This window comes from Talpa occidentalis, unplaced genomic scaffold (genome assembly GCF_014898055.3).
Source record: "Talpa occidentalis isolate TD23 unplaced genomic scaffold, MPIMG_talOcc4v2.1, whole genome shotgun sequence".
Taxonomy (NCBI): domain Eukaryota; kingdom Metazoa; phylum Chordata; class Mammalia; order Eulipotyphla; family Talpidae; genus Talpa; species Talpa occidentalis.
Window position 1 is genome coordinate 153,312,162 of NW_026555331.1, and position 24,100 is coordinate 153,336,261.

At 56.8% G+C, this 24,100-nt stretch overlaps 1 protein-coding gene across 5 annotated transcripts in view; it reads right to left on the reverse strand.

Moving 5' to 3' along the window:
- PRKAG2 (protein kinase AMP-activated non-catalytic subunit gamma 2) overlaps nt 1-24,100 on the reverse strand; it is a 158,582-nt gene that overhangs the window by 61,299 nt on the left and 73,183 nt on the right. The window lies entirely within an intron of this gene.

A 24,100-nucleotide genomic window follows, 5' to 3' on the forward strand; every position in this document is an offset into this window, starting at 1 on the left:
TATTATTTAAAAATTTTACATTCTGCAAGTAAAAGGCAAGACGAGAGTAGATATGATCTAGGGGCTGCCCGCTTGGCCTAAATGCTGGGGGTCCAGGGCCAAGGCTAGACCCCTCCCCCTCAGGTCTGCACAGGGGGCTCCCCCTTCTGTCCTCCATTCCCACACCCAGAGCCGCCTCCGTCCCCAGGCCAGTGAGTCCGGCCTCCCTTCTCCTGGCCCCAGGGTCCCAGGCCGCCTCCTGAACTCGGAGAGCCACCACGTTAGCAGCCAACCACGCGGCTTAACGCTGAAACCAAGTACAAAATCTCCCGCACGGATCCAGCATCTGCCTTTGGGCCGCGTTCCCACCCATGCCCGTGGGTCCCCACAGCACCCAGCACCGGCCCGGGCCCTCGAGAGGAGGCGCTGCCCACACCCAACAGGCGAGGAGAGAAGGGGGCAGGGAAGGGGCCCCAGCTCAGCTTGAGTCTCCTCTCGCTCCCCTTACTGGAGAGTGGGTAGGGGCACCCGTCTCCTGGGCGGGAGCTTTGGAAGTCACCCACAAGCAGAGGGGTGTCGTTTCCCAGGGCACCCCTTGCCCCTTAAAGCCAAATGAGAACTGCCCAGAAGAAGGGGCCCGGCCTCTGGCCCAGGTCTGGGCCCTTGTCCAGGCCAGTGTCGGGGCATCCTGGCCCCGACACTCCCCAGTGACGCCCCAGGACGGTGAAGAATGGGGTCACCCCACCAAGGCTCAGAGGAGGCATGTTTGGGCCACTCAGAGGGCTCTGCTGGGGGCCTGGGGAGGAGGCCACGGAGTGGCTTTGTTTGTGGAGCGGGCACCTCTGGCAAGGGCCTCGCGCCCCCAGAGGGCTGGTTTGTCTTTCAAGGGCGCCAGTCTGGTTCTTCACAGCGCCTGGGCAGCCCAGTCCCCGGGGACTCAGGCCAGCAGGAGGATTTATGGTCCCAAGTCTGGGCCTGGCCCCTGGACACAGGCCCTTCCTGTGTGCTAGTGTGGGGGCCCAGCAGGGGCGGGACAGAGCTGAGGGATGGGGCGTTTTAGACGCACAAGCCTGTGCCTCCAGCCACATCCTAACCTGTGGGAGATCCTGGGGCACAGCCGCTGGGAGGCCCCATTCTTCAGGTCGGGGGACGTGGCCCCCAGGATCCCTAGCATCCCTCAGTCACAGGACAAAGCCCTTTCATCCATCCCCAGGCAGGGCACAGCCTGAGCCAGGCCCCCCTTCTCGCCCATGACTTCACACTCAGGCCCAGCTCAGATTTGGGGCTCAAACCCCGCCCCACAGAGGTTTTCAGGCCCAGGAGCAGCTACGGAGACCTCCGCGTGGGCGTCCTGACAGCTCTGGTCTAAGCCACACGTGCCGGAGCTCCCGGCCCAGCTGCTCTGCTCCAGGGTAGGGAGAGCTCGTGGGGCCGTTGTCACCTCGGGCTCTCCAGAGCCGAGATGGAGACAGACGCCCGTGCCAGGGAGAGGCGAACCCAGTGACTGACGATGGCCGCCACGCGCTCGCCACGGGTTGCTCTCGGCACAGAAGCCCACACCCCCCTCGTGTCCCAGGGGAGTGGGAAGGGAAGAAGCAACGCACAGAGCCATCTGCACAGGACGGTGTCCTGTCGCCCCAGACGGGGGCGCGTAGGCGGTGGGGGCGCACACCCCCGCTCTGCCTGCCTGCTGTGCCGGGACCACCTCTAGAAGGACCTGGAAACACTGGCCGGGAACCGTGATCAGGAGCCTCTCATTGTAAACCCTTTTCTATCTTGTCAAATTTTGTATCACATGAACCTCGTCAATTCAGAAAACAGTTCTTTTTTCAGCCACTGATCTGCTTTTGAACCAAGAAGCTGATGAACGAGGTAACTCTTGCTCCCCCTCCTGCCCTGACCCCACAGCCTCGCCGGCTCTGGGGAGGTGTCTCCCCGGCTACCCAGGAGGCCCGCGGAGGCAGGACCTGTCTTCTCCCTGCTCCTGGCCCGGAGCAGGTGGGTGTGGATGGGGGAAAGCGAGGCTCTAGACTATGGGGGGCAGGTAATAAATGACTTGTGGATTAGGAATATGTGTGTGCTATAGGGGTACAGGTAAAGAGCCTCCCCAGGACCAAACCACACCCCCTCTTCTCACCGACACCTGAAACAGCCGTCAGGGGCAGCATCTTCAGCCTCCTTTGTACACAGTGCTCGTGTGCTCCCGTCCCGCCCGCCCCCCGGGGCCATGCGCCAGCCCATTTTACAGACGAAGACACGGGTGAGCAGGGGAGGGGACTTGTCCGCGGTCTGGTGGGGTCACTCCTGAACCCAGAGTCTTGGCTCCAACCCCCAAATCCCATGAGTTGGCCGGGAAATCATGAAGAGAAAGAACTCAGAGACTTCGAATCACATTTGAGACACAAGAATTATTCTTCCAGAACGCGGGGTTTCATGGGGAAAAGGGAGGAGGCTTGGAAACCCCTGGGAACTTGACGAGGAGAACAAGAGGCACCATGGGGTGCAGGAAGGAGCCTGGGCCTCCCTGGACGGGTGCCATGGGTAGGTGAGGGTGGGATCCCCCAAGGGGTTTCTCCTGCGTGTCAGCCAGAAAGAGAACTCACTCTGACGCTATCTTTGGGAGTGGGGGGAGTTCTTAGGAAAGTGGGGCACAGAAGAATGAAGTGTCTCTCGACTTTTCTTTTTTTGAATACTGGTGTCACGATTCATAATTAGCAAGCGGGGCGATGCTGACACAAGCCCCTATTACTTTTAAAAAGACGGACTGATTTCTTCAGGGGTGGGGTAAACGGCCCGTCTCAGATCTTTCAGGGAAACCAGTTGTGGGGCCACGGCTGCGGGGGGGCCGAGCGGCTGCAGACACCGGGGAGGGAGCGTGCTGCAGTAAGCCAACAGGCCCTGCCTTTCAGTCTCACTGGGGAAAACGAGGCAAAACCCCCAACTCAGCACAGGGTACATTAAGCATTGAGCCAAATGCGATTATGATACAGTTAACCAGTTTGTCTTTCCCCAGTTCCTGCAATTCCCCCTTATCTGGCATTAACAGGATTCATAGCTTGTCTTTCCCGTTTGCTGCAGCTTCCCCTCCCCTTGGGGAGAAGAACCAGCTGGGATCACCGTCTCTGCGCTGACCCTTCCCCTTCCCTTGGGAGGGACGAGCTGACACCATCCATCTCTGTGAAGACCCTTCCCCGCCCCCTCCCCTTGATGAAAACCAGCTGGCACTCATCCATGTCCGTGTGGAGCTGGCACCCACTTGTCCCTGCCCATCTCCCCCTCGTGTAAATACCCCACCCACGGCCCAGGAGCAGGACGGGTCTTTGGACGTGAGTCTGCGCCCTCCTCCTTTGTCGCCAAATTAAACCACTTTCCTTTTCCTCAAACTCGGTTTCCTTTCATTGGCTGAGGGACACTGAGGCCGGCGATCGGTAACAGTAACACCAAACAAGAGCTGAGAGAAGAGGGGCCCCCCAGGCACCAGGAAGGGGCTGGGCCTGGCCTCTGGAAAATGGATCTGGCCCCAGGAAGGTACTTTCAATGGGCCTGCCCGGATAGGACCAGGCTGTCGCCACCCCAGGACAGACAGGCCCTCCCCCTCCTTCTGCTTCTGAGGGACTTTGTTGAGCCCCGGACAGGGAGCAAGGCCTGGAATTCTCCAGGGAGGCAGCCAGGATGAGAGAATGGGCTCCCGAGTGCACAGCAGGCTCCTGGCAGCCACATGAGACACCAGGCAAGGGGCTCCAGACACCCGGGAGCCGCAAGCTGGTGCCTTCACAGGGGGGCCCAAGGGGTGTGCTGGCTCTGGACAGCAGGACAAGAAGCTGGGGTGCCGCCTGAACACCCCAGCTGCCAGCAGGGCGGGTGGGAAGGACCGGACCCGGAGGCAGAGGCCCGAGGGATCCCTGACTGGCCCTGGGCCCTGGGCTGGTCCTCCCAGGCCTTGGGAACGTGGGCATGCCAGGTAGACCAGCCATCTAAGCACCGCACACCCCTCCCCACCCCCCCGCCCCGGGAACGGCCCCTGTTTTCGTGCCTACTGACTGCAAAGAAGAATCCATTTGTTTCTGATCTCAAAACATCCTTGCTGATGATCCCAGCAGGCACAAGTGGGAAGAGCAAATTCGTGCAGACCCTGGACGATGGTCTGCGCTTTGAAACACAAGTAACTGCTCTGCAGGGGCGGGGCCTGCTGGTCCCACTCCTGGGCCCCCAGGTAGCCAGAAGCCCAGTGGAGTGAGCGCCTCCCGTGGGTGAACACAGATGGGCGGCCCTTGTTGGGTCTCAAAATTCTTCTCCGGAGTAAACAATGCTTCTGTTTTTAACCCTTTGATCCTTGGCTCTCCCTCTGGCCCGGCACCCCGCTTCCCCACGCTGTCCCTCACCCCCTGTATTGTTTGCCTTCCACCGGATCGGTGTCCCCGGGGCCTGACCCTCACGGGCTCAGGAGCACTGCAGCAGGGGGTGGGCAGTGGGAGCACCTGTGGAAGGTGGGGGTGACAGGTTGAGGCCCCAGGCAGCTGATCGGCACCTGTGTCTTGTGGGTGAGTCTGGGAGGACCCCGAGGCTCAGCCCTTCGTCTGCCCACAAGTTGCCCTCTCGGTGCTCACTGGAGTGAGATCTGAGGGGCAAGTGACAGCCAGGATGCGGGCCCCAGGGCCCCGGCATGGCGCTGACCGATGACCTGCATGGGAACTCTGGGAGGGAGGGAGTCGCCTCACCTCTCTCCCAGAAGCGCCTAGAGGCGCCAGGGAAATAGCCGGGCAGAGGCAGAGCCAGCATGTCTGAAGAAAGAGGAGGCTGCACCGTCAGACAACATTGTCAAATCCCAGACCCAGTGACGCACAGCTCAGGCTGGACCCGGGTGTGGCCTTAATGGTGGTCGCCACGCCCCTCTTGATTTTAAGGGCCCATCGTGTCCTGTGGCCGCTGGGATTCCGTGGCTTGAGCGCCACGTGGAGGACAATGCAGGCTCCGTGGCCTCAGTGGGCAGGCTCCCACCAGCGCAGACGCAAACACCGGCAAACACGGTCCTCCTGCGCGCATGCGGAGGGCCTGGCCCCCGCGCTCGGCATTTGTGGGCTCTGGGCTTGTCCTGCCTGGCGGTGTCTGCTGTGGGGCTCTGGCAGGGATACCCCGAAGAGCCCCTTACTTTCTCCATTGAGCTTCTGATGACTTTCCCAGGGGAAGGCTTTGCTCACGGCACCCCCCCCCCCAAGTGAACCTGACACCTGGGGGAGCATCTGAGGTGCTTCAGCTTCCAGTTCTCAGCCTGGCTGGCCATAGGACACCCCCAGGAGATTGGCAAATACCTTGTCCCAGAGCCTAAAGATTCTGCGGCGTGGATCTGAGGAGCACCCTGGGAATCTAGGCTCTCCAGAGTTCCCTGTGACCCTGCAGCCAGACGAGTTTTGAACCAGTCATTTGACTGCAACTCCTCATTTTGCAGATAAGAAAATTCTAAAGTAATTCTAGTTCTCATTCTGTGGCCAAGCCACCCAGGGGCCCCAGGCTCTTTCTTACAGCTCCCTTCTTAGAGCAGCTTCTTTCTGGGTTCCGAGCTCCCCCCACCATCACTCCCCCCTCCCCCCACTCCTGCTGCCATGCCCAGGGCAGCGCTCTTGAACCGGCCACCGCCTGGGCATGAGCTGTCCTGCTGGCCGAGCCTCCCAGGTCCTGCTCCCGCTCAGCTGGCTGCTTGGAGGCCTTGCTCCAATGGTTCCAGAATCTGCTCGCCCTGCCTGGGGCCCCTCCCTTGGGTAAGAGCTCTAGTCTCCTGTCTCAGGATGGGCCCGATACCTTTACCCACAGCGGCCTCACTCCGCCCGCCTTGCTCACTCCACTGAGTGCTGTCCAGCCAGGTGCCCTGGCCAGAATTATTCACAGGTTCAAGGAGTAAGCTCTATAATGTTTCACAATAGAAAACTATTCAAAATATGTTGGAGAACACTGGATGCTCTTGGAATCCAAGCGCCGTGGAGATGAGGTTGGGTGAAATTCTATTCAAACAGACTTCTTCTAGGTCATTTTCTAAGTTTCTCATTCTTCTGGCAAGAAGCCAGCAAGAGAGCAGTTTGTGGGGCCGATTCTGCCCCCAGTTGCACGGGTATCTGCAGGGACACTGGGGAAGGAGGTCGGGAGGAGGTGGGAATCCTGCTCCATCCCTCAGTCCCAAGTGTGCTCCCCACCTCTGTGATCTGCGAGCTCTTAGGGGGGCTGCTCCCTCCTCCAGCTCATCTGCAGGCTGGGACTCTGCTTTGCCCCAAATGTAACCCTAGATACATCACGGAGCAAAAGATGAGGACTCTCATGCTTTTCATGTTGAAGCTCAAAGGCAGGCCTCAGAAAGTGACCCCCAGTCACTTTGTAGGAGGAATATTCTAGAACAATTCGTTTCTCATATAAAATAGTTTCCGGGGACTCCCTGGTGGTGCAAGGGGTTAAGACGCAGCACTAAGAAGTTATCCGCAGCCCCTGCAGCATGAGTTCAATCCCCCGCCAGGGAGGCGGCCCACACGGCCTCTGGCCTGCACCCCAGCTCTTGTATGTATAAATAAATCTTAAAAAAAAAAAAAGTTTCTGGAAAGCAATTTGCAAAGGATTCCTCAATGAAGGGGGGTGACTGTGCCAAGCCCCTGGTGAGCAGCCCTGTGGGCCTCCCCAGGGCAGCCCAAGTCATCTGGTGCTAGAGAGAAGGTGGCCGGATGCGGCCCCTCTCCGATCCCAAGGGAATGCCAGCAGGGGAGAAGGGGCATAAGCAGCCTCAGTGGACAAACACCCTGTGGCCTCATCTTACAGTGGAGGGAACACAGGCCCTGAAAGCCAAGGGCTCGGGCCCACCGGCAGCAGCTGGGTCAGAAGCAGCCTCAGTGGAGACGCGGGTCTGGGCTCCAGCGTGCCAGGAGGGGCTCCAGACGCTGAACATGTGGCGGGGGCAGGAGACTGTGGATAGGTGAGAGGACACTGGAGGACAGCAGGTGCCTGGGGTCAGTCGGGAGGTGGGGCCCTGGGGTGCCTTCTGTGGCCCACACACCTTCCCCAGCCAGCCACTCCCAGGCTGCACAGGGCAAAGGGGGGTGTGAGACTATGATTAGGACACTAGATTTGGGGGGAGCAGGGAAGGGCGGCTCTAGCTTCCGTCCTGAGTCAGCATGGGGACTATCATTTCCCGAGGGGACACAGGGGAGGACACAGCTCAGTAGGAGGCCCCGGGGCTGCATGCCTGCGGAGATGCCCAGGGGGCAGGGAGAGGGCTTGGTGGCACCAGCCTCAGGTGGGGCCAGGATATTTCAGGGTAGGAGCTCCCCGGTGCCCGCCTGCCCAGATGTGATCTGGGTCAGGACTAGAAGTCGGTACCAGTTCAGACGAGTCTCTGACCTTGACCTCTCCCAGGTGCCCCTTTACAAGAGGGTGCAGTTCAGGCAATCAGTTTCAGCAAAGCCCCCTTCGAGTCCCCCAGCCCCCATCACTGTGATGGCAAAAGGCAGGTGGGCTTGAGGGCCAACCTGGAGCCAGCCTGCTGAGACGGAGCCAGGGGAGGGCCAAGGCCCGGGGCCTGAAAGCACGTCTCTCGCCGAGTCCCCAGCAGCTGGGCCTCCACCCGCGCTGACCAGGGAACCCCTGCAGCCCCAGCCACCATGTCCAGGACAGAGCTCACCACGGCCCTCCTGCCCCTCCGGCAACCCCTGGTCATCTACCCCAGGCACTGGGGAGCCTCCCAGACACCGGAGGGATGTGATTCTGGAATGTCTTGGGTCCCAGGCCCCGCTGGCAATCTGGTGGAATCAAAAAAGGCAGCAACTTTATTCATTTCTTCTCTGTCTCTGCAGGGCCCTCAGGCGGCTCCGCTCCCAGCGGGCAGGGGTATGGAATGCGAGTTCCAAGGGTCTGAAAACATTTCCCCATCCTTTTTCCTACAGGGCCCAGCCCCCACTGTTTTAGGAACTAACATGGCTGTGTCCATACCGCGGTCTGAACCCCCAACTCAGAAATCTGGGGGTGGGGGGGAAGTAAAAAGAAATCTCAGGAGAAAGGGGGGCCTGAAGATGCGGTGGGAAGCCACTCGGGCACTGGAGTGAAGGGACGGCGGTGGCCAGGCCTGGCTAGCTCCCTGTACCCCAAAGTTCCGGAGCTGCTCCCCGAGTCTGACCCTGTGCCTACAGTTTGCCGGCCCTCTGGTCCTGCTCAGCCCCTGTGAGAGCCCCCTCCCTCCCCAGACTGGGGCAGCTGCTCGTGACATGCGGCCCCTCCAGCTGTGGACCCACTACTGGGCGGTTTAGTCTCACCCTGGAGGGGCCCCAGACCCCCTGGGCCCCAGATCCCCACCTCCACGCTCCGGACCTAACATGGAGAAAGCGCAGGGGTGATTGAGCAGCTCTGGGACACTGTCCCCTCCCCAAGTGTGCCGGGTCAGGTCCAGCCTCCTGCACACCAGGAACAGGCTCTCCCGCCAGGTTGGAAGAGGCGGCCCCAGAGCTGCTTCCAAAGCTCTACCTGGGAAGCCACAGTCGGCAGAACGGGGGTGGAGAGGCAGGGTCCTGGGAGACACCTGTGATGCGCCCAGGTGCCCCCTTCCTGCTGAGACAACCCCCTTCCCCCGGACCAGGCGCTGGTGGCCAGCCAGCGAGGCAGGCATTCCCTTTTGGGGGCCGGTTGCAGCTGGCCGCTCGGGACACCGGCCAGGGCTCTCCTGCAGGGCTGTTGACTCAACACGTCACCTGACACCGCCCGCCAGGCCTCGGGGTGTGAGGTGCCACTGAGACTGGACAGGACAGGGTGCACAGGGCCAGCGGGTCCTGGGACCTGGGAGGCGTCCGGCTGTGCCTCTGCTGCCAGCACTGGTTCCTCTGTGCTGCTCTGAAGCCCCAGCTCCGCACTCAAGGGGGGAGCAAGGCCTTGTGAGCCCTGGGCAGGGCGACCTGCCCCAGTGACTGGTGGTAGAGTCTCCACAGAGGAGGAAGGAGGGAGGAAGGAAAGCGGCAGATAAAATACTAATAATAGAAACCCCACAGGCCCCAGCCACCCCACTTCTGGGTATTTATAGGAAGAAAGCGACGACACTAACCCAAGGAGCTCTCTGCACTCCTGTGGTCATCGCAGCGTTAGCCACAGCAGCCAGGGGCCGGAAGTGACCCAAACGACAATGACTACGAAGAAGGCTCGCCACAAACATGGAGTGGAGTAGACTCGGCTGTAAAGGCAGGTGAGCGCCTGCCCCTTGTGGCGACCTGGCCAGCCCATGGGCGAAGCTGCTCAGTGAGATGTGAGCCGGAGAAAACGCACACTGAGGGGTCGTTCCTATGTGGCCATGGAGGGGGAGCGGGAAGTGGGGCGGGCATGCTGGATAAAAGGGGTCCATGTGCGGTGCTGGGTGGAAACCAGAATTCTGGTGATGCTGACTGAAGCGACCGTGTGCCTGAACCCACAGAACATTATAAAACAGTGTTACTTCAATTAAAAATGGAAAAAAGTGACAAGGACCTCCATGCAGGAGCACATGTGCTGGCTACGTCCTTGGACAGACAGTCTGGAGCTTTAGACCCAGGGGTGCCCCTTCTCATCAACAGTGCAACTCTGGGAGTGCAGGGCCATAATCAAAGGGGACCTGGGGTACCTGAATTTTCTCTTGTGCTTTGAGCAGAAAGGTAACAACCCCCAGAGCAACATGGGAAGGGGCCACCTTTCTGGGAAGGCTACATTCCCACCTTCCAGCAACCGACCACAGTCACTACCATTGTTAAGCTTGTTTCACGGTAGGAAGACGTCACTGCCTCACTGCATGAGCTTTAAGTTTTGGAAAACTCCTGGGGCCCCTTCCAAATACCTCACCTGCTCACCGACCCCTTTGGGGACCCAGTCTTCTCTTTCTACATGCTGCGTCTCCTGGAAAGGCTCCACGCCCCATTCTCCTTGGCCAGGCTACAAGGTTGGCCCAATCAACAGTTACTCGGCACAGGACACTGGTGCCCCTTACATATTCCAACACTGTAGGATCACGGCATCCGTAGTTACTTCTTTCCACTTCCTGTTCCCTGTGCAAGGCACGGGCAGTACTGAGTCTTATTTTTCATCGTGCCCCCGGCCTGGCACAGTGCCTGGCAAGCATTCTCTGCTCCATAAATATCGCCAGAGCTTCTGCAGCAGACCTCTGCTCCACAACGTGTCCAGCAAGCAAGGTTCACCAAAGACAAATGGACCAATGTGATTTCATCCAAATGTCAAACTTAAGCTTTTCAAAAGTCACTTATGAAAAAAAAAAAATGCAAGTGACAGGAAGAAAGTACTTTTATTTATTATTATTATTTTTTTAATAATAAATTTTATTTTTATATTCCCCATACAGTTGCAACCCCCCTTTCTGATCCCAATCCCTCCCCTCCCGCCCCCCACCCCCCCAAAAGTGTCTCTGTTTCATAGTTTTTTGTTGATTCTGATTTTCACTAAGAAAGTACTTTTAAACTCCTACATGGTAAAGGACTTGTATCCACAACATATAAACATCTGTCAACACTGAACAACAAGAGAACACATAATTGTGTTTGAAAAAAAGGGATAGAAGATTAAAGAAACTTCACCAAAGAAGACACATGAAAAGATGTGCTGACAAAGAAGCACATGAAAAGAAGCTCAGCATTATTAACCATTAATCATTAATCATTAGGGATGTGCACATGGAGGCTACGAGCTGCCATGATCCATCGATTAGAAGAATTACGGGTTTTTAAAGACTGACAATACTAACTGCTGAGGAGGATGTGGAACAACAGGAGCTCACATATACTGATGGTTGGAATGCAAAATGCTACAATCAGTTTGGAAAACAGTTTGTTTCTTAAGAAGCTAAACTTACATTTGCCATATAACCCAGCAATGCCACTCATAGAAGAAATGAAAACATGTTCACAAAAAGATCAGATGCAGTTTTTTTATTTTAACTTTATGCATAATTGTCCAATCTGGAACAACCCAACTGTCTTCAATTAGTGAATTAATAAATGGAGCATCCACACATTGGAATACTATACTCACTGATAAAGAGGAAAGAATGAATTATTTATGCAACAGGTCAGTGAATCTCAAACGCATTTTGTTAAGTGAAAGAAGCCATATCCAAAGGCTTCTGGAAAAAGAACATATAGAGAGCATATAAAAAATTCTCTTTATTGAATGCTTATAAGGGACAGAAAAATCATAGGTTGCTAGGGGCTCAGGATGGGGGAAGAAGTTGATTACAAAGGGGCCTGAGGGAATTTTTGAGGGCTAATGTAACTGTAACTTTGACAATTTTTGTGTTTGTCAAAATTCACAGAAATATACAGTTAACTCTTGTATATATGTGAGACATTAGTTCTAGGGCCCCCAAGTATACCAAAATCCATTGGTGTTCAAGTTCCTTACATGAAATGGCATAGTAGTTCACTTCAAACTATATGACAAAGTGATAGTACTCAAAAAGGTATGGTGTTGGAATAAAAATGTACATAGGCCAATGGACTAGAATTGAGAGTTCAGCAATAAGCCCTACTCATATAAACAAATGAAACTAAATCAAACTAAAAAGCTTTTGGACAGAGAAAGAAACCACCACAGAAACAAAAGGATAACCTAGTTACTGGGAGAAAATATTTGCACATCATATGTCCAGCAAAGGGTTAATGGTTAAATTATTTAAAGAACTCATACAATTCAATGGTAACCAAAAAATCCCAATCACCCCAATTAAAAATTGGGCAAAAGACCTAAACAGACACTTCTCCAAAGACATAGATGGCTTACAGGTACATGGCAAAATGTTCAACATCACTTATTATCAGGAAAATACCAATCAAAACCACAATGAGGTCTTACCTCACACTAGTGAGAAGAACCCATAACAAAAAGGCCTGAAACAGCAAGTGTCGATGAGGGTATAGAGAAAAAGAAACGCTTCCACTGTTGGTGGGACTATAAATTGGTGCATTCCTTGTGGGAAATGTATGGCGAGTCATTAAAAAGCAAAAGCTGCACATACTATATGATCCAGCAGTAGGACCCCTAGGTTTCTATCTGAAGAACATGAAAACACTAATACAGACAGATCTGTGCACTGTGGTGTTTGTGGCTGCATTATTCACAACAGCCAAGGCATGGAGCCAGCCTAAGAGCCCCAGACAGATGAGTGGGTAAAGAAACTGTAGAATAGGGCCTCCCCGTGGCGCAGCACGTTGAGTGCAGTGCTGTGAAGCTGTCCGCAGCCTCTGTAGCGTGGGTTCGATTCCTGAAGGCCAGGGACATTCCCACATGGCGTGGCAGACCTCTCCTATCTCACCCGCTGCTCCCCTCAGCAGTGTATTTCGGTCATCTGCCTGTTCTGCTCCCTGCTCTGTCTCTGGTGAGTCCTCTCACCCACCCGCACCTCTGGCCTGTACCCCAGCTCTTGTATAAAGATAAATGAATCTCAAAAAAAAAAAAGAAACTGGACCTCCCCAGTGACGCAGTGGTTGAGCGCTGGCTTGTGAAGCTGCCCGTGGCCTCTGCGGCACCGGTTCGATCCCCAGCTGCTCCCCGGCCACCGGAGGAGGGTCCCACATGGCGCGCAGACCTCTCCTGCCACCCGCTGCTCCCCTCAGCAGTGTACTTCGTCAGTCTGCCTGTTCTGCTCCCCGCTCTGGCTCTGGTGAATTCTCTCACCCTCCTGCGCTTCTGACTGTACCCAGTGCATGTATAAACAAAACAAACAAACAAACAAACAAATAAATAAATAAATAAAACATGCCTCTATTAAAAAAATTAAAAAAAAAAACTGTAGAGTGAATATATATATACATACATACACATATATATCTATCTCCAGTGAAATACTACTCAGCTATTAAAAAAGATGAAATCTTGCCTTTTGTGACAGTATGGGCTGAAGCTGTGGTTAAGATGCTAAGTGAAATATATCAGAAAGTGGAAGCCAATGGCTGGAGGGTTTCACTCATCTGTGGAACAGAAACAACAAGAGTGGCAAAACAACAAGAGTAACTTAGACTGTGGAAACTGTGGCAACTGGAGGTGTGGCTGGCCTGTAGGGGCAGGTGAGCGCGGGAAGCTGTACTCCTGAAATTAGACTGTTTTGTAAATGAATGACCAATCAATACACTTTGATTAAAACCAAAAACCAAAAACCAGTGTGGCCTTTGCCCCCCAGCTACGCACATCCTCGGGATACTGTGTCACTCTCGTTGACTTACAGTTTCTAATACAATGGAAACGCTGGATCAGCAGCTCTCACCCCGAACTGTTTTGAGAGTAATGACGTGGGTCAGAGCTGATGTAACCCTCGCACGCCGTGCAGCCAGGCCTGGGGCCTGGGGCCTGTGGACACGGAGGCCCTTCGCACGCTGAGAAGAGCGCTTTGCAACGTGTAAAGAGCAACCCACCCCACCTGTGAGTCTGAGTAGGGCCGTGCGCAGTCTGGGCTAAGCGGGGAACTGGTGCCATCTCCCCTGGGTCTTGAAGGGCAAAAATGGGTGGGGCTGTGATGGGCACATGGGATTTTTTGGGGGTAACATGGCATTATATTTCAGTTTTTAAAAAACCTACATTCTGAGTAGATGAATATTTATGAATAACCAAAAAATAGGTTAGTATAACTTTCTGAAGAAGTTAATTTGTTGCTCAGAAATATCTAATCTTTAAAAAATATTTTTAGGGCCTCCCCTGGTGGCGTAGTGGTTGAGTGCTGGGCTGCGAAGCTGCCCGCAGCCTCTGCAGCACCTGTTCAATCCCCGGCCACCGGCGAGGGTCCCACATGGCGCGCAGACCTCTCCTGCCGCCCGCTGCTCCCCTCAGCAGTGTATTTTGTCTGTCTGCCTGTTCTGTTCCCTGCTCTGGCTCTGGTGAATTCTCTCACCCTCCCACGCTTCTGACTGTACCCAGTGCTTGTACAAATAAATAAACAAACAAACAAACAAATAAATAAATAAATCTTTAAAAAAGACCATTTTAATTGTGGTAAAACACACAGAACATAAACTGACCATGTTAATCATTTTTAAGTTTAAGTGGTGTTAAGTCTGCTGTGTGCCCATCACCACCATCCACCTCGAGAACCTTCTCTTCCCAAACTAAAACTGTCCCTACCCACTCCCTCCCCATTCCTCCAGCTTCAGCTCCCTAGTTTCTGTCTCTATGGCTCTGTCTCCCCCGGACCTCATATAAGGGAATCACTTGTCCTTCTATGTGGGTTTATTCACTTAGCACAAAACGCAAGGCTGTCAGGGTCCAGCCATGGCAGAGTAGATGCTGGGTTTTCTTCCTGTATAAGGCTGAGCAATGTTCCTGAGCATGGACAGGCCACCTCTGGTTTATCCACCTGTCATATCTGGCCTGTTGAAATTGCAGACTGTCATACTCCCTGTCAGTTGTGTGTGAAACTGCTAGCCCTCGCCAGGGCGCGTGGCCCACGTCTGTCCCTGTCTATGGGATTCAGCTTGTACCCTAGCCCCAGAACTACCTGACAAATCCTGGAGGCCCCAGGATGCTTTCTTTCTCAATGGCTTCAGCTTTGCAAGGGCCCAAGAGATCGCCAGCCCTCCTGGGTCCCACAAGGCCTTTCCTGAGTGGCAGCCCTCAGCTTCACAGCCCCCACAGCCCGGCTTCTGCGGGTTCTTCATGCGTGTGTGAAGGTCCCAGAACAAGGAGTGAGGGTGTTGGATTTACTTACTTGCTGCCCCTAAAGATTGCCAGCCCCACTGTCTCTCTTGCCCAGATTCCATCTGTGTCTTGGCACCAGTACCTGACCTTGCACCTGGGTGCTGGCATGTGGGAGGCCGGGCCCTGGGCACAGACCCCACGGGTGACCAGGCCTGTGTGGGAGAGAGCTCAGGGAGTCCAGCACCCCCGCCTTCCAAGGCCAAGTTTCTGTCATGCTGTGGATGACACCTGCCAAGGGCAAAGTGACATTTACATGACACAGGTGGGCTGCCGTGGGGACACGCTGGGGAGAGGATGGGGTGTGTCCCTGGCACAGAGCTGGCAGCTGGGCACGGTCTGGTACTCGTGTTGTATAAATCAAAGCAATGGTCACCTGCTCTCGGTGGCTTAACCTGCTCCCCGGATCTGGTCCCGGAAGTATCGCATGCCTGGGTCACCTGTGCCTCCCTTCTGGGCCTTTCCCAAGAAAGTCATCTGAGAAAACACCTTGCTCCTCCCTGGGGAGGATGGCCCTGGAGTGGGCCCCTCTGCACACTGCCAGCCCCTCTCTGCCCAGGCCTGTCCCCTAGTCCAGCTGCCCAGCTCAGGCATCAGTGCGCTGGGAGCAGAGGACAGGCTTGGCAGAAAGCACCCCCCCATGCCCCCACGCTGACACAGCGGCTCATCTTTCTTTAATGTTTAATGCCATTCGTGTTCTGGGGCTTAGCTCTTCTGCACAGTTGGAAGCAAAGAAGGGGAAAGAACCCCCAGAGGAACTATCACCAGAGAAGGATGCCAGGGTAGGGGGGCTGCACCCCATGCCCACTCCCACCCCAGGGCCAGTCCCACCAGCCTTATCTCGGGGAGCAGCTCTGGCCCCAGGGCAGACAGCCCCTCACTCTCAACGTTCATGCCTCAGGGAATGAACACCACAGCCTCCCTCCTGCACCTCTCCTTGGGGCTCCTGTTCTTAAAATGTTGCCTTGGCGCTCGGGTCGGACGGCGCGCACGAGACGGCAGGTGCCCGGGGATGGTGCGAAATCCACACACGGGCCCTCGGCGCTCGGGTAAGGAGCGGGAGTCGCCAGCGCCTCCTGAGCTGCCCACCCTCCCAGGAACCACCACCACCGCGATTCTCACCATCACGAGTCTCACGTCATCCATGAGTTTTGCACCTTTTGTCTTTTATGCGAATGAGCCGGATGGTATCGCCCTGCCCCACCCAAGCTCAGGCCGCGCTCCTGGAGACACCTGGTGTCCCGCTTGGTGTCCCCACCCGCAGCATCGCCTCGGTCCCGTCTTGGGGGCGCCGTCGCTGTATGAGCATCCACAGGATGTCCGCAATTTCAGCGGCCACCCTTAGGGTAGCTGCTCATCCCTCTACTCCCCGGGGGGCCCAGGTTTGGGGAGAAGGGGCGGGCACTGCTTAGGCATGTGCAAGGCGGGCAATGTTGGACCGGCTGTGGAACCCAAGCCTCACCATCCCCCAGACCTGGCTGAGGGGACAGAGCACGTCCCAAAGGCCAGCCCCGGGCAGCCTGGTCAGAGGACCCTGAGCTGCTGCTGTAAGACACACCGCGACTCCGCCAGGCACGCGGGTGTGGGACGATGAGCAGGGGCGAGCTTGCTCAGCACTGCGGAACACGTAGTGCACTTGGGCTGGCCTTTCAGCCCGAAGCAGCTCTGAACGGAGGCGCTGGCCTCTGAGGCACTGACGGGACGCTCCCTGATCAGCTGCTGTGGAAACCCCACTGGGGTCAGCGGCGTGGGGGACCTTGAGGTGCCTCTCAGCCCTGCTGGTAAGAGGAAACTTCACTTCCCTTTGAGCAACCCAAGAAATCAAAGGATTATCAAGTTTGCTCCTTTTTCTCAACCTGGTTCTAACACCCATACCCACACTCACACATACACTCACACACATGCACACGCACACGCCTGCAAGAACCAGCAGTTAAGCTGCCGGGGAAGTTGGTCAGGGCGCACTAAGCCCCAAGCAGGGCCGCCCCACAGGGTGTATCTCACTGCTGGTCTTGGGGACCCCCGGGGCGGTGTTCCTGCTGCCTGTGGGTGACAAGTACCCCTTTGGGAAGCAGCCGGGGGCTGGCTCTGTACCTCCAGTATGCAATGAGATGAACGCTGGTTGTGTGGGGCTTTGTGCTGTTATCCGCGTGAGGCGTGTCTGCCGGAGGGGCTGGAGGCGGAGCCGTGGTCAGGACGGGACTGTTAAGCCAGAGGGCGCGCGGGGGTCCGGCAATGGGTTTTCACAAGCCCAGAAAGAAAATGCTCCCTTTAGTGCAGAAGGTCAACTCCCAGGCCCTCCCTGAACTCGTCTGAGAGTGAGCACCCCCCACCTCCCTGCCTTAGCACCCTGCTGGGGTCCTCACCCTCGCAGAAGACAGAGCCCCAGCTACTCCCTTCTCCCCTGCTATCCAGCAGTCGGGAACCTGAGCACCCCCAGTCTGGCCCCCTGAATCTAATCCCAGCGGCTACCGAGGGGTCACTGCAGTTAAATTGCGGGGGAGTCAAAAGTTGTCAGAGGATTTTTGACCGGGGAGGCCACACCCCTAACAGCCTTGCTCCTCTGTTCACCGGTCTCTATGTCCCGCTTACGCAGGAGTCGTAAGGTGAGGCGGCGGCCGGAGAGAGGCCACCTGTGTGGACAGTGCAGCCGTGCAGCTGCCCCGAGGGAGCGGTCTGGCCCTCCCAGCTCAGGGCTCAAACCCTGGTGCCAGGGAGGTGCCTGTGGAGCTCAGCCTCCTGGCACAGAGCATGGGCACTGACCAGGGGCGTGAACATCAGGCTTAGACAGAACCAAGCTTATTGCAGCTCCGCAGGGACCCCTAAAGCTTTATCAGTCTGACCCCCTCCAGGAAAAAGTTTCTGAAACCCAGGCCCGAGGCAAGCAACTGAGTGGAGGTTTGCCCTTGGGTGGGGCAGGGGAGTGCCCTGACCTGGGGAGGGGAGGGCCGGGCCGCACCTGCAGCATCCAGCACAGGAGTGTTGGCAGTAAGCCAGCAACACGCCCGGTCAGGATGAGGGGGTGGGAGGGATTGGGGGGGTGGGGGGGGGAAGAGGCTTCCTGGTGAGGTCAGGTTTTGGAAAACACACGAGAAGATGGGCTGAGCCATTGATAATAGTCACCCGAGAGACAGTGATTACACTCTGGGCACACCCAGCACCCCCCAAGGTGCCGGTGTCTGCAGGCAGGAAGCCAGGACACTGCACTCCCGCTGAGTTACAGGCGCTGCCCAGAGAGAGTCCGGAGAGGAGGAGGAAGGACGGCCGTCACAGAGGACACCAAAGCAGCTGCTAGGGCTCAGGTGGGGGCGGGAGGTGCTGGTGCTGGGGTGCACTCACGGGCGCCCATTTGCCCATTATGTGCACATGAACTGAGGACACGTTCGAGGTGGACAGGCCCTGTGAACTGGGAGGACAGCTCTGGGCCAGCGTGCCCTCAGTAAAAACATACAAGAAGGGCCTCCCCTGGTGGCGCAGCGGTTGAGCACTGGGCTGCGAAGCAGCCCGCAGCCTCTGCAGCGCAGGTTCGATCCTGGCCGGCCGGCAAGGGTCCCACATGGCGCGCAGACCTCTCCTGTCGCGCCCACTGCTCCCCTCAGCAGTGCATTTCGTCAGTCTGCCTGTTCTGTTTCCCACTCTGTCTCTGGTGAGTCCTCTCACCCTCCCATGCATCTGGACTGTACCCCAGTTCTTGTATAAATAAATAAATAAATCTTTAAAAAAATACAAGAAAAAGAAGAAAAAGGTCTGGCTTAGGGTGCTAAGAAGAGGGGGTCTTTGAGCCTACAAAGCTGATGTTCATGCTGAGACCTGCTGACCCCTAGGAAAGGTCATCACTGGGGGTGCTGCTTACCAGCTGGTCTCTACCTTGCCAGGACCCCTCAAGTTCCCGTCCCCCTGTGGGGGGGTGTTTGTTTGTCATTCTGTTTGCCCTGATTCCACGCCATCTTCCCTGTGCTCAGGCTTGGTGAATGGGGGGTGGGGATGGGCTATGATGGGGTGGGGGGGTTCCCTCAAGGCTTCCCCATCCCGCTGTGGGGGCTGCACAGGCCACACCAGCTGTCTCTGCTGCCCAGAACAGGCAGGCCACGTCCTTTGAATCTTGGGCCTTCTGCATGCTGCTCGGTTTCCTTCAGGACATTTCTTGGGGTCCACTGAACGAAGCAGAACAATTACAACATCACATGGTAACCGAAATTACATGGCTGTGGCCTCCCTGCACAAACAGGGCGGTGCGTGGCATCCTACTGCATGCGGCCCAGCTCGCCGCAGCTGCTGGCGGGTCACTGAGACAGCGGGTGTGGGGTCTGCCGGCCTGACCTCCGCTGTTCCTGGCACAGAAGCCCTCTTGTCAAGGAAACACTGGGCACATGGTTGTCTGAGAACCCACAGTCCCAGCACGGACACACAGGTGGCTGAAACCGTTTGGGGCAGCTGGGGGCGGGGGCACTCTGGCCCTGAGTGGCCAGAGGAAGCCCACAGGACAGTCCCCACCATGGGGGTCTCCCCTGACCCTTAGCCCCTGACCGCTGTGGCCAGCAGCCCTCCCCCTGGCTCAGAAGCCCCTTCCTGCCTCCTCCATGATCTCATCCTTTCTCCAGAACTGCTTTTCCTTTAGCAAACTCAAACGGAAGGCAGGCTGGGCCCGAGGCCAGCAGGCCGTGCAGTTGCTGACCAGTGGCTGAGGCAGACCATGGGCCTGGCTTCTGTGAGCACTTCCGCCCATCAAGGAACCAGGGTGCCTGGCCAGCTCCCGGAGCGGTGCCATCCTTGGCTGACGGCCCGGGGACAGAGGACACCTGCACTGGGCACACACGCTCAACGTGGGAGCACCACAGGCCTCCTGCCTGAGGCTGGGGTGCAGTGGGCAGCGTGTCTAAGATCTGGGCACAAACATGGCTTGTCTGGAGCAGCAGAAACTGCGCTGAGCATTCACAGCACAGTCCAGGACCCCTCACACTCAGAGGCCACAGTGCTTGCTTTTGACGGCGTCCATGGGTGCTGTCCCGTCCTGAGCCTTCCTCTGTGATGCATGTCCCCTTGTCCTCAGGACAACTCTGGGCAAGGGTACACAGACCTCTGCCTGCGAATTCTCCCCCCTCATCCGCCCAGCCTAATGGTGTTGTCTTTCAAGGCCCAGTTCAAGGGCCACCACCTCCCTGCAGCGCAACTTGACTACTCCTTCTCACGCCACAGCCTGGTGGAATTTCTCAGGCGCTTGCTAGAGCACTAGGGGGCACCTGGCTGTTGTTTCCTGAACGTTAACATCGCCCACCTTGCAAAGCTGGCTTATCGCCTACAGTCAGGCCTAGGAGCTGGAGCATGGCCCCTCAGCCCCCACTGTTCCTCTCACGTACTCCCAGATAACCAACAGAACTGGGTGCAGACTCTGGGGCCTGCACCCGGAGATCATGGGAGAGGTCCCCGGCTCTCACTTCATATCTTACAAAACTCTTTTTGTCCTGGAACCCTTCCTCCTGTGTAGCTAAGGCCAGGGGGACACAGCCCCAGAGAGGCCAGCCCTCAGCCCTGCCTCGGGGAGAGCGCGGTTTGCAGACAACACACTGAGGAACAGTCCATGTAGATGCCCCATTTGCACGCCAAGGGAAATCAGCACAGGCACACCCCAAGGCGGGAGGTGGATTGGGGTGGGGGTGCAGAGGGTCGGAGGAGAGCTGGCCATAGCTAGTGGCTTCCTTGTGATGTCATGGAGGCACCCCGACAGTGACCGGCAGACTTTCAACGGTGACTGCAAGGACTGTGAGCTGCCCCTCCGCCTCTCCATGTACAATCTGCACATCCAGTGTGTAAGATGCACACGTTACATACATTTATTTTAAAAAGAGTAAAAAAGTGGGACTTTGGGGCATTGGGCCCGAGGACATCCAGGGGGCACGGGGAGGCTGAGTGGCTGGTCTCCGGGCACACGGAGATAAAACATCTAACCAGTGGGAAGACAGAGCTTGCGCCCTAGGGGCACACTCCAGGGAATGGGTGGAGACACTCTCCCCAATTTCTGAAGTTCCTTGAGGCCACGTTGGCTGACAGCTGCCGTGCACCCACAACCAGACGCACCCCCTGCGTGGGAGGAGCCGGTGTCCGTCCTTTCCACACCCCACACTGCACCGGGCTCTCTCCCGACCACACAGGGCCGGAGGGCTCTGCGGCTGGGGGAGGCAGAGAAGACAGGCGAGGGCACCGGCGAGCTAGGAGGACGCGTAGGCACAGCCTCCACGGGGGCACAGCTCGGTGGAGGGTGTGTGTCGCCAGCTATCAAAATACAGTCCTGCGCCTCTTAGCAACAGTCTGTCGGGGTGGATCACACATGCGACGTGGTCCCAAGAGGCTCTGCCCCTGGCCTCGGTGTAGCCTCGCCACTGGGGACTGAAAGGACACTGGGACATCCCCACCGTGGCAAAATCACCCAGGATACATTTCTCCACATAACCCTGTCTCTGGGTGGTACGTGACTGCACCCTTCACACCAAGTTTACTCCCGGGAGTTCATGTCACAGATCTATGTACCCACATGCAGAAAAGGTATGCGCAGTAGCTGTCGCAACTTTTTTTTATAGCAAAGGATGGAGAACAGCTTCATCGACGGAGGCCTAAGTCACTCATGGACTCTGTACACGAGGGAACATTATACAACCATGAAAAAGAATGCTGCCAACATCAGCTGTTACAGGTTTAAAAAACAGAACTGTGTGTTTGATGAGCTACCTTGTAAATACATCAAAACACTGAACAGCTTTGCAAGATGAAGCTGCTGCAGTCTCTGGGCAGAGGAACAGGGAGATGGTTCTGGGTAGAAGAATGTCTTCCTTGTCACCATCTACCTGTTTGCATGTTTTGAATATTTTAATATGTGCGTGCATTTTCTCTCTCTCACTGCATATGCATTTAGTCCAAAACAATATTAGTCTAGTATTGAAGCTCATAGGTCTCTGAACTTCCAGCATATTCAGCTACCAGGTGTCTTGCAAAACACTTATCTGAGCTCAGGTGCCTGGGTTAAAACCAGGTACAATGACACTACTTAGAAGTCGGAGGTGGAGGAGCCTCTCAGTTCTTCCCTGCTCTATGATCTAGACTCCCACAAGGATGTGGCCCAGGGCGCTGGCCCTGACAGGCTTTGCTTGAGGCTGCTGACGCTGCTCCTGCCTGCAGCTGTGGGCCCAGCACCCTTTGAAAAGTGCCGCTTCTCCTTCCATGCTCCTGCCTCTCCTGCCTCAGGGAGCCCTGCCCTTGGAGTCCTTCTTCCCTCCAAAACAAGCCCCTTCCAGGACTGGCTCCCAGGCCCAGGGGCTCCTCTGGGGTTTATCTCTCACCCTGGAAAGAAGGTTTGCTTTGATAAAGGCAGGCTAGTCATTGCCCGGGGGGAGGGGAGGGGGCACTCCCCACCTTCCTGAGACCAGCAAGGTTTGTGGGGCCAACGGGGACAGCAGTCGTGCCCCCCGCTCTGGGGCCAGTGCCCACTCGGGTGGCCAGTGTGGACTTGCGCCCTCGCCCACAGCACAGCATCAGCGCCCCCCGCCGGCTGCAGGTCAGGCGGCCCCTGCTTCCTGTGGGTGTGCCCTGGCACTCGCAGCCCCAGGCAGACAGAGGCCTGCAGGTGCTGAAGTGACCTCCGCAGAGGCCTCTGGCTCCTCTTGCTGGCTCCCCCATTGTGAGCCCCACTCCCACCCTCCTCTCTGCGGCCTCTGCCTCCAGAAAAGGGGAGCTGGGACTGCGGGCAGGGAAGGCTCTGCCCTCCCCGAGGCGGCTGGAGAAATTCCACGCCATTCTTTCCCAACAGCTGCCAGGACTGGGGGTGGGGTGGGGCAGCGACGAGTGGGGTCCCCGGGATACGTGCCAGCTCGGTCCCAGGCAGCAGGGTGGGAGGGCTGGTAAAAGGTGGGCCCATGGGGAAGGCTGGGGCTGGGGAGGCTGGCGGCACACACGTGGCAGCATACAGGCCCCCCTGCAGGGCACCTGGCCCCCTTCCCTCCAGGGTTCTGGGTCTGGCTCAGGTCAAGAGCCAACAAAGGGGCCACGACTCCCTGATTTTATGATTCAAGCCAGTTTTATTCACTCGACCTAGAACTCATCCGCTGAGGTCACGGAAGAAGCAGGCAGCCCCGCACGTGCCCTAGGGACAGCGCCTGTGGCCAGTGAGCCAGTGGCGAGTCTGGCGGGCCGGGACTCTGCCGCCCCTCCTGGAAAGCCCCGGCCATCTCAGTGCCCCACTGTGTGACCCCACGGCTATGCGGGGCTAGAGCTGCCGGGTCCCCAGAGACAGGAGGGAGAGGGTGGTGCCGGGGCTGGGTGGGGGTCAGAGTTTCAGTTTGGGAAGAAGAGAAAGTTCTGGAGAGCGAGGTGGTGATGGCTGCAGCAGCCATCACCGCTGGACTCAGTGGACACTTAGAAGATTTAAATGGCAAATTCTGGGTTACATACACTTTACCACAATAAAAAAATGGGGGAACAAAGTGTGGGCACGTTACTGAGGGCCACCAAGTGAGGTACATACCCTGGAGCAGAAAGGGGCCCCCAGAGGTGGGTCCGAGCACCCATGGTTCCAGGTCTCTGCTCTGTTTTGGCTCGAAGGTCAGCACCTGGGCACAGAGAGCACCTCCAACCTCCCCACAGGACACAGAACACCTCCATGTGGAGACCGGGGTGCCCTGGCCTTGGCGGGGGTGCAGCCAGAGCAGCCACTTGGCAAAGTGATGTGGACCCTCCTCAAAAAAAAAAAAAAAAAACCCACAACCAGGGCCTCCCCGGGGGCACAGCAGTTGAGCGCTGGGTTGCGAAGCTACCCGCAGCCCCTGCAGCGCTGGTTTGATCCCTGGCTGCCGGGCGAGGGTCCCACATGGCGCACAGACCCCTCCTGCCTCCCGCTGCTCCCCTCAGCAGTGTATTTCATCAGTCTGCCTGTTCTGTTCCCCGCTCTGGCTCTGGTGAATTCTCTCACCCTCCCGCGCTTCTGACTACGCGAGTGCTTATATAAATAAATCTTTAAAAAAAAAAACAAACCCACAACCAGAACCACGCGGTACCCAGAAGCCACCGCCAGGGGGGACCCCAGCAGCAGACGTCACCCCGGGGAGAGCATGGGAGGCCTGGCCGCAGGGGCTTCACACCATGGGGGGTCGCAGGGTCTCCCACACCATGGAGCACTACCTGGATTCAAGGGGCAGCAGACGTGTTGCCATTTGCCGCAAAAAGGAAGAAACTCCAGGTGATTATGGGAAGCAAGTGACAAAGATAAAAAGACGCAGACGACTCGCCTGTGTGTGCCCCGGAAGGAAGCCTCGAGGCGGGAGAAAATGAAAATCAGCAAGTGGAACAGCGCCCAGGTGGGAGTAAGGGTGAGGCGTGAGGGGTGGTGGGGGTGTTTTGGCTTGTTTTTCCTCTCTTCTTTCTCTTCTTTACTTTTCATTTAATATTAAAAAAAAAAAAAAAG